This window comes from Sipha flava, unplaced genomic scaffold, assembly GCF_003268045.1.
Source record: "Sipha flava isolate LNK unplaced genomic scaffold, YSA_version1 84_pilon_pilon, whole genome shotgun sequence".
Taxonomy (NCBI): Eukaryota; Metazoa; Arthropoda; class Insecta; order Hemiptera; family Aphididae; genus Sipha; species Sipha flava.
In genome coordinates, this window is record NW_020273626.1 from 889,312 (window position 1) to 904,705 (window position 15,394).

The 15,394-nt window shown below is 29.1% G+C and overlaps 1 pseudogene; it reads right to left on the bottom strand.

The window, feature by feature from the left end:
• Positions 1-14,557: 14,557 nt before the first annotated feature.
• LOC112693300 lies at positions 14,558-15,051 on the bottom strand (annotated as a pseudogene).
• Between the last annotated feature and the right edge of the window lie 343 nt (positions 15,052-15,394).

Consider the following 15,394-nt stretch of genomic DNA (forward strand, 5'->3'; position numbering starts at 1 on the left):
TATGTTTCTATTTTTAAAAAATTTCCTAAAAAAATCCTAAAATACAAGTTAGAGCTCTTTCAGAATTATCAAAAATACATCATACTGAAAATGGCCTCCCACAAGGTTCGGTTATCAGTGCTACAATGTTTCTATTAGCCATCAACGACATTTTAAAATATATATCAAAACCCACAAAATATTTATTATTCGCTGACGACTGTCATATTTACTGCAGCGGACAAAACACCAAAACATCTGTTGAAATACTACAAAATTCATTAAATATTCTCCAAGATTCTTCATACAAAACTGGTTTCAAATTCTCTGCTATTAAAAACCAATTTATTACATATCACACTAGTCCTAAAGCAAACTTACAACTATATCTCAATAATTCTTCGATTTCCATATGTAAAACTCTCCGCATACTTGAAATGATATTCAACAACAAACTCAAATGGACTCACATATAAAAACACTTTCCCACCATACATGGGGTGCCAGTATGAAATCCCACAAAACAATTTATAAATCTCTTATTTTATTTAAAATACATTATGGCTCCCAAATGTACATTAAAGCTAAAGAAAATCTCCTAAAAATATAAGACCCTATCAACAACGAAGGGTTTCGTTTATCAATAGGAGCTTTCAAAACCAGTCCCACTGTCAAAATTTTATGCTATGCCGGAGAACTACCCCTTAACCTACTCAGTGGAAAAGAACTCTTAAACTATGGAATTAAAAGGAAAATCACCCCAAATCACATAGGACACAACATCTTCTTCAACAACCAAACCTTAAATAGAACAGCCTCAATAAAAAAACCCTTGCCGTTCATATATGATATCTTCAAGCTTACCAATATTCTTAATACATGCACATCTACAAAAAAATCACATATCCTAACCACTCCAATTGGCTTTGACAAATCAATATCAATACTGAGCTTTTACAACAAAGCAAACACAACACAAATATTAATATTATCAACTCTCAAATGAAATCACCCAAAATATCCAAAAAGTATTAAAATCGATCTCTAAAAACATTGAACTTATGTGGGTACCATCTCACACAGATATAACCGGAAAACTAAATGGCTGACCTTGCAACTAGAATTATCCCCCATCCAACTATATCCGATCTACCGACTAATGATATCAAAACATCTATTAAACACAATATATTTTCCAAATAGCAAAATTATTGGGATAGCCCCCCCCCTCAACTAATAAACTTAAAACAATTTAAAAAAATACAAAGAAATGGATCACACCTTATTCTCTCAACAGGCATCAGGAAGTTACAATCAAGAGATGCATAATCGGTTATTCGTCTCTAACCCATTATTTTCTCATTTGCAAAGATCCACCACCCTTTTGTAACGAATGCCACATCAACCTTTCAGTCCAACACATTATCATTAATTGCATCAAGTACCTGGACATAAGAAACAACCTAGCAATACCTCCTAATATGGATGAAGCGCTCAACATAAACAACGTCCCTAAAATTATTTAATATCTAACCAAAATTAATCTTATAAGCCAATTTTAATAATGAATAAAACTATTTTTATAGTCTTTAAGTTCAAATACTTTTTGTAATTTTACTTTTGTTTTCTACTATATAGTTGTAATTTATACCGGGCTAATGACCTATGATGTTGAAGCCTTACTTCTAATAAAATAAAAATAAATAAATAATAATAATACACCAATCAACAGTCTGAACCAAAAACCTGTATAGTACATGTTTCATACTTTATATTTGAAATTACATTATATTCAACCGCAAAAAACTTGCGTTTAGTGAAACAGTTATTATAATAATTTTTTACTATCGTTTTAAGAGAAAAATATTAAGGAGGATTTATGGCCCAAAAAATAACACTGAAAGCAACGAATTCGAAACCGATAGTATAGGTGTCTTAAAAAGTCAAAGACTAAGCTGGGTAGGATGTGTATGGAAAGCCGAGAATATAATGGTAAATAAAAGTCACAAGGGAGCGACTAAGAAAGCAGGAAAACGACCGAATCGAAGAAGATCTGAAGCTCTTAGGAATCATAAATTGAGAAGGGATGGTGGATAGATATAGACATGGAGAGGAACAATGGAAGCGACGAGATATCTAAATGGCCTCAAATAAGTAAAAAAAAATAAAAATATATTTACAATGGTTTGACTCTTATTTTAAATGTATCAATAAAATTAGAGAGGAGAGTCAGTATGAATATTTCCTTTTAATCAAAACAATTATTTTAACCCTATGCACTTAAGTTGCAATTTGTGTAATTTCATTTCATGTGTCTGATCGTTCTTTTATCCGAATGTCAACGCGTAAAATACCACGACGCACACGCAGGGTCATTATTAGTGAGTTAGTAAGGGGGCTAGAGCGTAGCATGTTTTAAGGAGTAATATTTAGGCATTTTATATATCATGAACATTTTGGCTGTTAGTGTGTGTAATCCGTTATAGCGTTTATCATGCCACCGTAAATCGAATTCCCGGAACTACAATAATAATCAAAATGAACATTTTATCTTTACATTACATTAATTTGCACAACTTCACGTTTTGATGATCCAATATTATTATAATATAGGTAGTAGTTTGGACAGTATAGTACTACAAGACATAAATAATACTGTGGGAGCGCATATAAATCTGGACCGTATATATATGGAATTTAAAATCTGGATTTTATATATACATATATATATTATTATTTTATTACCTATCTAACCATTTAAGCCTGCTGAGAGCTGGTCGTTTTTTCGCAAATTCGAACCAAAAAGCGGAAGAAAAATTCATCCGGTAACTAAATCCTGATTTTAATTTTGAAAACACATTTGAATTCTCTATTCTCTAGTCTATGTTTTGTAGGAAATAATTGTTTTAATTTATTCGTTTTTTATAAGCATACAGTAAAAGAAAATTTAAAAATAAATGTATTTGGTACTATGATAAATAAACGATACAATATTTATGTTATAGCTAGAAAAACTAAAATTTTTAGAAATGTTCTAGCATCCATACGTGCATGCACAATTCAATATACACGAAGAAAATACTTTTGAACTTTAAATGCTTATAAACAAAAATTGTAACTAACGATTTTTGATTTTTTTTACTACAATTTGTAAAACTTATAATAAACCTTTTATTAAATTTTAAAGATTTTTTGGATTGCTAAATTTTTTTTATAGACACAAAAAAACTTCAAAAATTTCAATTGTCTATAAATATCTTAAAAAAGTCAAAATATTTTGAAAATGTTATCGTAAATAGATACGGCTAATATAAACATTCGATGAAAATTTCAAGTGTTTACAATGATTCGTTTTTAAGTTACAGCAAAATAAAAAAATTGATTTTGTTAAAAACTGATTATACGTAAAAATTCACGTTTTTCCGTTACTTTTTTATGATTTTTCCTAACGCTTTTAAAAACTTCTTGTTCTTTTACTTTTGACTCCCCAAAGTACCAACTAGATGAATTTTCCCTTTCAAAGAGGGACTGAAGTAAAAAATCAAAGCATATTTCTACTCAAAAACGTTATAAAGTTGTTATAAGTAAAAAGTAAAAAACATACACCACTGTAAAATCAATAAATTTATCAATTTAAATAAACTTACAAAATTATTTTAATTTGTAAATTAATACAAAAAAATATATTCACTATATATCGACTATACGACGTCCACATACGGCTAGCTTATCAATATACACATATTATATTCCTAATAAGTAATAACACAATATTTAATTTATAACAACAAGTGAAATAAGTCAATAATGCGTAGTACTGATTCCATGTTCATTTTAATAATATTTTTTTATTTTTACTATCCGAATTTTCGCCTATCCGAATTCTGCGCGGTCCCAATTGATTCGGATAATTGAGCTTCTACCGTATGCGTTTTGAATCGAATCGGTTAAAGAATAGGTCGATTTACCCGAAACGCATATCGCATATCGGTTTTCTTACTATTACCTGGTAGAGGTACAAGGAAATAAGCTCATCCGGGATCACCACACCCAGGTATTGGAATACCGTACACGCGTTTCCGATGTCAAACAGCCGATTTGTTCGGTTTTGATTTTTAGAGCGGACGATCCGACGTTTCTCCCAGTGTTAAAAATGTGCAAATATATTGTATTTATCATTTTAATTTTAATTTTAATTTCAATTTAATTGCAATGTCTTTCGATGAACGCGTATTCTTCGTAGGCCAGTAACCGCCACGATCGACGCACAGAAACGTCCGATTGAGTTGTTTACACGTTTTTAATTCTTGTTTTGACATAATCACACGATTACAGACGTTTCGATAAGCGAAGACGCATGTTCTAAGATGTACTTTACCGGTGATTGATTCGTGTTCAGTATTTTCGTCCATCATCCATCATCCCCGGCTGTAACAGGTCTGCAGCGCGGACGTAAAAACTAAATCGTCTAATCGTCTTTTTACACTTATCTCGTACCAATGTACGTCGGAAACATTTGTCATTAATCTTTAACGAGTATTCATTGAGAAACGATTATATTTTTTGTTTACAGATCGGTCAACGAACTTCTATACAAATATATTGTTAGTTTATTTCAGATATGTGTTCAACACTTTTCAAATGATTAAAAACGAAAAAAAAATTCTACTAAGTTTTTATTTCGCTACAAAAGAGGCCGCGAATTGAAAGATCTTGGTAATTTATTGATTTTTTAGGAAAATCGCATAAGAATAAAATTGTATTTTCACACAATCTTCACATCAAGTTTTCTTATCGGTTATCGTACCCCAACGGTCGGCCGCCGGCGGTGGCGGCCAAGATATACCGATTCCGTTATCGTATCCCATTGTATTTATCTCGATATTATCATGTTTCATTGCCAAAAATCAGTTCCCTGATTGACTAAGGTTGGTTTTAATTAAGATATTTTATGTTCGGTGTACAATGACGAAGAAAGTAGACCGCAGAGTGCTTCATCGTAATCGTACTTGTAAAAACGGTTACGATATGTTGATACGGTACGGGTCTAAACATCTGTGGCGATGCAACATTTCCAAGTGCAAGGATACTACAGGTATTCGTACAAACACTTGGTTAGATTCTTACATAGTGAATTTCTTTGGCGACAAAAACATTAAAAAAACAATCTGCTTATTTACCCAAATTATAAACGACATTGTTAAATTCATGCCTCCTTTATAAAAATATTTTTTATTTACAATAATATTTTTGGTATTCATATTTTATTATATTTTATTGCCATTCATATTATTATATCATTTTATTAAAATAAGTTATATTTTTGGCAATGAAACATGATAATATTGAGATAAATATAATTGAGTACGATAACAAAATCGGTATTTCCCAGCCGGCTGATTGTTGGGGTACAATAACTGAAAAGTACCCAAAATATTTCTACCCAATCCGAATTAATAACAAAAAACTATTTTAATCTATAGTGCACTGTTAAAAAGATATTATGAAGAGTAGCAGTTACTTTCTACGTATTCGTACGGTGATTCAGAGGTATCTATTATAATACTGCCAAAATTATACCTAACAATTGTAAACAATACTATTTTGCATAATTTCTCAAGGTAGTTGCACACATTTTAAAATTTATAACATAAATCAGATGTTGAAATTATGTACACTATACATTGATTTCGACTACGATTCCCAGTATATATATATTTCTTGAGAACATTATCGTATCAATTTTTAAAACCTCACAACAATTAATTAAAATTCGTCGTTTATGGAAATATTTATTTATGGAAATTATATTTAAAAATTGAAAAGATACTTTTTTTAAGAAACTACTACGAAATTCATAAGTATCATTTATAAGAGGTCGTTTTCGTTTAATACTGTCGGATTACAAACGCAAGGACGCTCTGTTGAGAACTTAATACTTGTTTAATACGTTATATAATTATATTTCCCAAATGTATTGGACGAAAAGCTGTCTTTTTATCAATCTAAATAAATCGTGAAAAAAGTAGTAACTTTAGTAGTAATTCGTCACATTGGATAGGATTTTTCCCAGAGTTATGAAAACCAAAAAAATAACACAACCGACCTAATTTTATATCGAGAAAATGATTTATATTTTATGGCATTTACTCGAGTCAGGGTTTTTGTTATTTATGAACAAAGCGTCAGTCGGAAACAAGTCCACGACTAGTATGGCAAGAACTTACAATGACAGGACTTGGAAGTGATGGTTAAATTTGTTGATCGTATGAAACAGACTCAATGACAGTACTATCTGACAAATCCTAGCTACTGTAATCTGAGTACTATCGCGTTCGCTATCAGGATTCAGTGCTGTAATTTTTTGTTTTATTCATTGCATAGAATATCGATGTTTCAAAAGCGACGCGTTTTTTATTCCGTTCAACTTTGATACTATTTGACAGTATTGAGCATTATCCAGATAAATGATTAAATATTTTTTTTATCTTATCTAGATAATAAACAAAATTAGTTATCTGATAAATTATCTTTGATGAATTCTTGAGTTATCTAACATAATTCATCTAGATGAATAAATACGAGTATATTTATTCAAAAAATTTGAAAGATTGAACTTGAAAGTTAAAAACTAATAAAAATTGAAAATTAATGAAAACTTTATTAATTTATTAACTTTATAATTAATTACTGCAATATATGTTTAGTTATATTATTTAAATTGTACTTATATTTATTATTTTTAAGAATTGTTTACATATTTAATTAAGACTATTCAACTTATACTTTCTAGTGACTCTTACAATATTTGATATCTAAGAAATAGAATTAAATACTATAGACAATGGTTTAATTAACTTTTTAATATTTTAACCATAAATATTACTCCATAATAAGTATTATATACATTTTAAAGAATTGTTTTATAAAATTTTAATATACCTACAAAGAATGTATTTTTTTTAAAACTAAGTTACTTTTTTGTTACTTATTTCCTATACATAAATGTTCATAATATAAAAATTTGTTGTTCATTATTTATATTGAAAGTACCCATTAGATCAAAGTTAAATTAATTTAATTTTTTCAAACATAAATTTATAAAAAGAAAGTGTAAATTAATTAATAAAATGAAAATAAATGTTGTCTTTTTTATCCAGATAAATAGTACTATCTTTTATCTTTATCTAAATGAATTTTTAGTTATCTTTGTGCAATTACGCTATTTGAAAACGTATTTTTATTACGATAGCCACTAATATATTTTTCACTGCCGATGTTTAAATTGAAGGCAGGACCGCAAAACAAAAAAAAGGAGCGAAATGGAATTGAGGTCTAACGTTAAAATAAAAGAAACTAATTTTGCGCTATGATTTGGTAAACGTCCAATCGTACCTACGTAAATAAAATCACAATTCTTTCTTTTAAATGTATGTATGTATATTCGTTTGAAATACTGTAACTGTAAGCCAATAAGCCAATGGGTCAGGTATTTAAAATGTACCACGCAAAATGTCATGAATGACGTTTGATGTGCATTGTTTTTACCGGAAAAAGACGTATGTTCCTCTTTTATTTGTACCAAAGCCAATATTGTATGTGCAACTTAAATGAAAATAATTTCCTATGGATTTATGAAAACCATTTTTATTGACCGTACTAAAAATGTTATACGTTATATATTACATTTTTTCAGCTATTGTTAACTATTTTTATCACATTTATTCAGTTATAGAACATTGAACAAGAACAAAATACCCTTCATCATTTATTTTTTGATTTAATTTGAATCACATTTACGAAGAGTAGACATTGTTATCAACAACATTATCATACTCGTTACATTAGTACACATACGGGGGAGTGTCAGAGGTTACTTAACAATCCCGGTTCTACATTAGTATCCCGCAGTTTATTTGAGGTAAATATATTGTTTAAAAAGGATTATTTTTTGTTTATAAGAATGGGTAAACTTCAGTTTGTATTGGTAATGCACTAACGCCATGAACGTATAATATACATACGAACATTAATTTTACATGTACGTATGCCAGGGGTGTATTTATTTGGGGGGGAGGGCTAAGTGAGCTGCAGCTCCCCCTCGAAATTTTAAGGGGGGAGTTCCGGGTTCAACCACCCCAGGGCCAAAAAAAAAAAAATTGTTTTATTATTGATGACGTGTAATATATTCGTAATTTTATTATTACGCTTTGAATTCAAAATATACAACTATACAAATGTGTTTTTTTATTATGATAATTAAATAATTATATTGATAGGTGTGAAAAGTTTTGTTAACTATACTATATTCCAATAGCTATTAATTTACTGTAATGTTAAAGTTAACTGTAAATTAGTAAAAAAGTTGTATAATATAATATCTATTTATAGCAGTTATTTATCTTATTTATCTATGTAACGAAAAAAAAATAGATAACGATTATTTTTGTTTAAACCCCCCCCCCCCCCCCCCCCCCCGAGTAAGATTGAATGTACGCCACTGGGTACACATCATTAAATGATATACCAACACACCTGGAGCTTTAAAGTTATGTGAATTTAATATGTTTTGTGAAACTATTTATGTCTGCCACATAACAGCACATATTATGTGAAATTTATACACGTACACTCATATATGTACGCATGTATTTCTCTTATGTGTGTATGTATGTGGAAAATGGTTAAAATATGTGATACGACAGTTCCCCAATACATTAAAGAATTCACCGACGAAACTTTACCACGTTTATCCCATATATTTATTGATTATACTCAGTGTTTTTTTTTATTTTAAACCTTTAATCCGAGAAGTGGGGTATGAAGTATGTGGTATGCTATAGGAGTAAATAATTAATATATATAAAAAAAAATTTTCAGGGTGGATACATTTTTCTTTGGGGAGGTAATATCCCCCCGGCCAACCCAGTGGGGTTATAATCAGTGGATTATACTCACAAACAATATTTATGTGCACTATTTTTATTATTATTTGAGTTTTAAGCTATACTGTATATTTAAAGTGAACTAAATATAATCTTTAGTGAATAAATGGTATATATACATATATATATGTATATATCGTAACCAAAGCACAATTTATTTTTTTTGATTTAATAATACTGTAAATTTTTTTTTTTTAGAATCGTAGTAAAAGCTTGCACTTTTATTCAACATTTTACTTGGAAATTATAATTACAGAGCAATCATTGTTCCTCATATCGATTTATTGACGCGCAACATAAGTGAAAGTTTCGAGCACCGGTCAACCTGAGTTTATTGGAATAATATCAAAATGTCTCCTTGTACCATCTTACCCAATACGTTAACGTGCGTATATTTGCATCAGATGCATCTGCTTATGTGTTCGGTAAGAATAATATGCTGCGAACGTTTTATACGTACAAAAACTTTACCAGCGAAGTGAAGAAATGTTTGAAACTACTCGGCTCCAGGTAGAACGTATTGCCCTTTTCATTTTGGATACGGTCGAATGGGTTACGGTCGTTTGATGCGTATCGTCAAATCCATCCATTATTGAAATATGAGAGGTTATTTCCTCGGTACTCCGAACAATCGTACCTATGAAGTTCCCATCGACGTTATTATTTTTCCGTAACGTTTACCCGGTACGCCGTGTATGTATATATATATATATATATATAAATGTGTGTGTGTGTGTGTGTATGTGTGTAAGTGAATTCAAACTTATATGACACCGTTGATAAAATGTTGTGAAGCGGATTATTATTCTTGGTGTGATAATCGAATCAAAAATGAAAATGGTTGGCCAAAAATCAAATTTTCTCAACAATAGTTTAAAAACAATACACTATAAATTAGTTAGACTATATTTTCACGCTTAACTTATTTTTTTGAATAATAAAGCTATAAATATATACGATATAATTACATTTCTATGTAAATTTGATTTCTGTTTTATGGGAGGAAAAATGTTTTTAAAAAATATTCATAAAGTAAAGTATATTATATAATGTTAAAACCTATACATTATTGGAACACGTTTGGGAACACATAAAATTACTCACATTTAATTTATAAAGTAGCGTTGTAATTTATAAACGAGGAGTAATTTTTCAATAAAATTAACAATTTTTGAACCAAATACATGATTTTCAAAGCGTTTTATTAATTTTAAATTCATCCGGTATACAATTTATATTTTTACTTACTGGTGCTGTATATTTGAATACTCCACCAACTGTAATTTAAAATTCTCAACAAACATTAATCAGTTAAATTACATGTTGAAAGTACACGGTTAGATGTACTATTAGGCGTTTAATAACTGCAATAAATTATAATAGTTAATTTTTAGTTTTTTATATACACATTACATATACATACATGTAATATTATAATAAATAAAATAACTTGAAACAATAAAATATGATTGTATTTTTTTTTATACCAACTAAAAATCTTACTACAAATGTTACTTCAAGTATATGGCTCATCATTGACCAAGAACATTCTATTTTGCATAATATTTTTATTTATTTTTTTAATGTTTCAGCAAATTAATGCTCTTACAAGTTTTTAACATTTGATAAAATATAGCTATGACATGTATTTGATTGATGATATAATACTAATGTTCATAAATCATTAAATATATCATTTATTTGGTACACAATATAGGGAATTAAATATAGATAATTATAATTTTAATGAGGTTTATGGATAAGAGATTTTATATTGAAATTACTTACTATTATGGGAGGTTTGTTGCGAGTTGGTTTAAAATGACGATGAGTAAATAGATAAAAAGGTTCGATAAGATTTTGAATTCGTTCAAAATTCTTAATATCGAACCGGAAGTATTGGACGTAGGTTTGGCGGCTATTATGTTGTCGTATAATGGACCAGACGAGGTTGTACTGGATACATGACGACTTGTGGAAACGTGAGACGTGTTGAGTTTGAAATTTTACCTTTTTTGATTTATTTATGGACTCTGTCAATTTTTTGTATATTTTACAATCTCTGTACGATACTATATGTGCGCCAAAGCATAATATAGACAACGATATTTGGTGCAGTTTTCAGTTAAAGTTTTCAGTTAGAGGCAATTGATCACAATAGTTACATATTTGGTCAAACATGTGTGGCATTGGGATGGACTATTTTGTTTTATTTTTTCGATAACTACAACAGAGCAGAGCAGTGTATTGATCTTGAACATTTTTTAGTTATTTTCATTAAAAGCGAATTCTACGCGGAACAGTGGTAAGGGCCGACGACTCTTTTTAATATTAACGGCGCGCGTGACAGAGGGTTCTAGTTCGGCCAGGTTAGCGTCTGAAAAATCAGTTAAGATTGTAGAATAATGGAAATTTCTTATCACTATAGCTGATACTGACGTTTGCAGTGAGGCCGAAAGTTGTGAAATTATGCATATGTATCGCTCAATTAATCAATTACTATACAGTATGTTATGCGGTTTTTAGGCCGGATTAATAGGAATTACGGTGTGGACCTGTCAGTAATATTAATTTCTAAATGAATATTGAAAAAATCGATAATCCTCTTTACATAAATCGTTGGTACTCGGGTGGACTTAGATGTGGCTTCATTTTGAGATACATAGTTGCTCACTGCGTTAATAACCTAAGTGTCAGTTTCATCTTGATTGTGTTAAATATTTTCATTTATGTAATTATGTATAACTTGTATATTTGTTTATGTGTATACGTTATGCATGTATTTGTACAATGCTGGGTTCGATTATAGTATAAGTATGTACATATTTTTACGAAAAAATATTCCCCCCTCCCTTTCTGAAGCGAAGAAATAAAGCCGCCCTAAGCCGCAACTCAATTACCCCCTTCGCCATTTCACTGCTTAGCGTTGTCGCGCAAAGGTGTATCATAATATTATAAACATTTCAACATGGTTGTTTACTTCACGATACGAATGGCAAAAACGGATATTGGGTTTCGAATGATCGCCTTGCGTGATCGATTTTCGTAGCGTACGTATGCCACCGACCGTGATTTGTACAATACATATTTACAATGCTTGTTCCTTTCTCGGCTAAGACTATTGTTTTTCGAACGCAATATCAATACGACGTGAACAATCGATTTTGTTATAATGTGCACATTTGCGCAACTAGAGCCAAATATTGGGGTTTCTGAAATTCCTGGAAATAAAATAAAATGGTATTTAACTATAATTACTATATATTATATAGATCTGATAAAAAACCGCAGGAATGCTACATTTGAACTCAGGGGTGCTAAAACCCTTTTGCGCCCTCCTAGTTGCGCCTATGAATGTGCATCATTTGAAGACAAGTTTGCCAGAAAGAATAGAAGTCAAATCGTAAATAAAGTGCGCTGATACCGCCCAATACCACCAATACTTTATCATTTAATCAAAAACTAAAAAAAAACCACGGCTTCATGAAAACATTTTTGTACTTATTAAATATTTCATTACAAAATTCTTCTGTAGCATTATCATCAAACATTGTGAATATTAAACATTCTTACAATTTTTTAATTGTTATCAGATAACTAATACTATCTGTTATACCTATATATGCAATTACTATTTATTAAATAAATATAAATTAAAATTAAATTTGAGGCATTCACTTTTGTTTTATTTTTTTTATAAGACAGTGCATTTTTTAACTAGTTAACTAGGCGACACAAATATCGCCCAGTGATTATATTCTGTCGATAGTATTTTGAAAGATTAGACGAAATTATGTGAAGCGGACGTGAAATATCATAGGGCGTGGACTTATGTAATAAAAAATTCAAAATATGTAAATATTTATGTTTTTATTTTTGCTAAAACATGTATTAAAAAATATGAAATATTAACAAAAAAAAATCGGTATTTTACATTAATTTTTTAATTATTTTTAATTTTTAGTTTTAACTTATAATTATTCATTTAATCATCTTCATAGTCGTCTACTTCTAAACAATTGGATATGACGTTCATTTAAAGATTTTCAAATTTTAATGTACGGCGGTTAGATTTCAAAGTCAACTCGTGGCGGCTGATGGTGCATTCAACGTCGATTAAGGTTAATGGGACATATTTCATACCACATATATATTGGATGGTGTTATTTCTATATAATTTAACATATTTTCATTTTTATTAGTAAAATTATCTCTAATAGTTCTATTATTTTAACCAAGAAACAAAAAAAATGTGGAAATATATACTTAATTATTTTGCAAATTATTATTTTACATAATATCAGCAGTAATAGCGATTTTATATGGATCAAGATTTGAAATATCTTATTGAATTTAATTCAAATATAATAATTGTAAATTAAATAAAAACCGTATTTAAATGGTATGAAAATGTGAAATATTTACAAAATATGTAAATATTGATGAAATATTTAAAAATATGTATTTACATCAATGTGAAAATATGTAAAATAAAAAAGATCTCATATTATTCAAGGTGTTATGAAACGTGCTTATTTTTAATCGGAAATGAGAAATTCACATTCAATAAAATTATGTAATTACATTAAAATTCGCGCCCTAATCATCATATATATCGTACTATCGTCATACTGTGGTATTATACGTTGACTACTTTGAGTTTTAACATTTTTTTGTCACCCAGTGAAAATCGCTTAAAAAATGCTCTGTTATAAGATATTCTATATTATTATACTCTTATTAAACATCAATACATAATAAATTTGTAATCACATAAAAAAATGTGTATAATAAAAACACAAATTGTATAACTTCATCATAAAATATATTCATTAAATTAAATTGCACAATATTATTAAATTATTAAGTATTGGCAATATGTTATTGTCTATTGCTAGTCTTTACAAATTATATTCTTCAACTGCTAGTAAAGTCAGTGTGTTTTCCATTGCATTTTCAGAATATTGATATTCTGCAGTATTTATTTTGTCAGGGTTATCATAAATATTGAAATTAAATTTATTCAGCATTGGTTTTGAGGGTATAAAATCTTTACAACATATATTGTGATTCTAAAATATAAAATGGATATTAAAATACATTTTTAAGCTTTTTAAAGTGAAAAAAGAACTTGTACATTTAAATATAATCTTATTCTTAAAATCACATCCAAAATATTCAATTGCATTCTATTTCTGGACCTTGCTTTTACTGCATTCATCACACTAAAAACGCGTTCAATTTATGCATTACCTAATGGTAGAGACAAAATTTGCAATATCCATTTGGCTAAGTCTTCAAATATTCTCTTTCTACTACTATCTTTAAGATTATAGATATCTACCCAAAATGCAGATTAATCCTTTTCACTTATTGGTACATCAGAGCTACAAATATGCGAATACTTCAATGTACCAAGTTTCCGCCATTAGATTTCAAGCAATTCCATATTAGTATGAATTTCTGAAAGATAGATTTATGTATTCAGATTTTTTTGGTAGAAAATAAATTAAAAACAGTTTAATATATTAAATAATTTTATGCATTTTTAGAATGTTTTATTTATTTTATTCTGAATTATATTTAAAACAATAAATTAAAAAGCAAAAAAGCAATAGTATTAAAGCACAAAGTTACTTGTTAATTCTAAAGGCAGGTCTAATAGCAGAAAGCACAGTAGTTGGGTTGAAGTAGCGAATTTTTTCAAAAACTTTCGTATTGAAAGGCAAATGTTTTACTAGTTCTTCGCATAAATATTTCAAAAATACAGCACAATTTGTTTGTACTGTATGAACATTAATGGAAGAAATGGTCTTTTTCTCAGATAGTTCATTGAAAGCAAATCCAAAATCGACTTCACTTATTGATAACAAAGCTAATGGATTTTTCAATGCATCGTCAACTTTCCTAACATCTTCTAATCTTAATACTGATGGACACTCATTGTCTCTTAAAAAATTGGTTTTATTATTCTTTTTATCATAGGTAACAAAAGCATTTTTAAATGCCTATAAACTTTTGTTAAGTCGGCATGTGCAGATTGAAATACTAAATTAACACGAGTCACTTCTCTAAGCACAGGGCTCAGAAACAACAAATACAGCAAATTTGTATCATCTTAGTACATTTCATACAGTAATGTAGAGGTGTGGCATTTTTCATTTAATAATGCCAACTGGAAACAACATTTCAATTTTACCCACTGTTCCAATACAACTTTTACACAATTATAAAATGCTAACCATCTAGTTGCGTTCAATTTTATGAGCTTATGTTGTTTGACTACATTACTATTTATAGTATGAAACAGTTGGCTGTACTTAATTTGCCTAAGAGTACTATATGAAAACCAGTAGACAGTTTCACGTTTCTACATTTGCTGGTAATAATGAAGAAGCGTTTGTGGAGCACATATTTAAGGAATGGCATACACATTTGACAAGCTGCAACTTTGGTGAAATTTTTGTGTA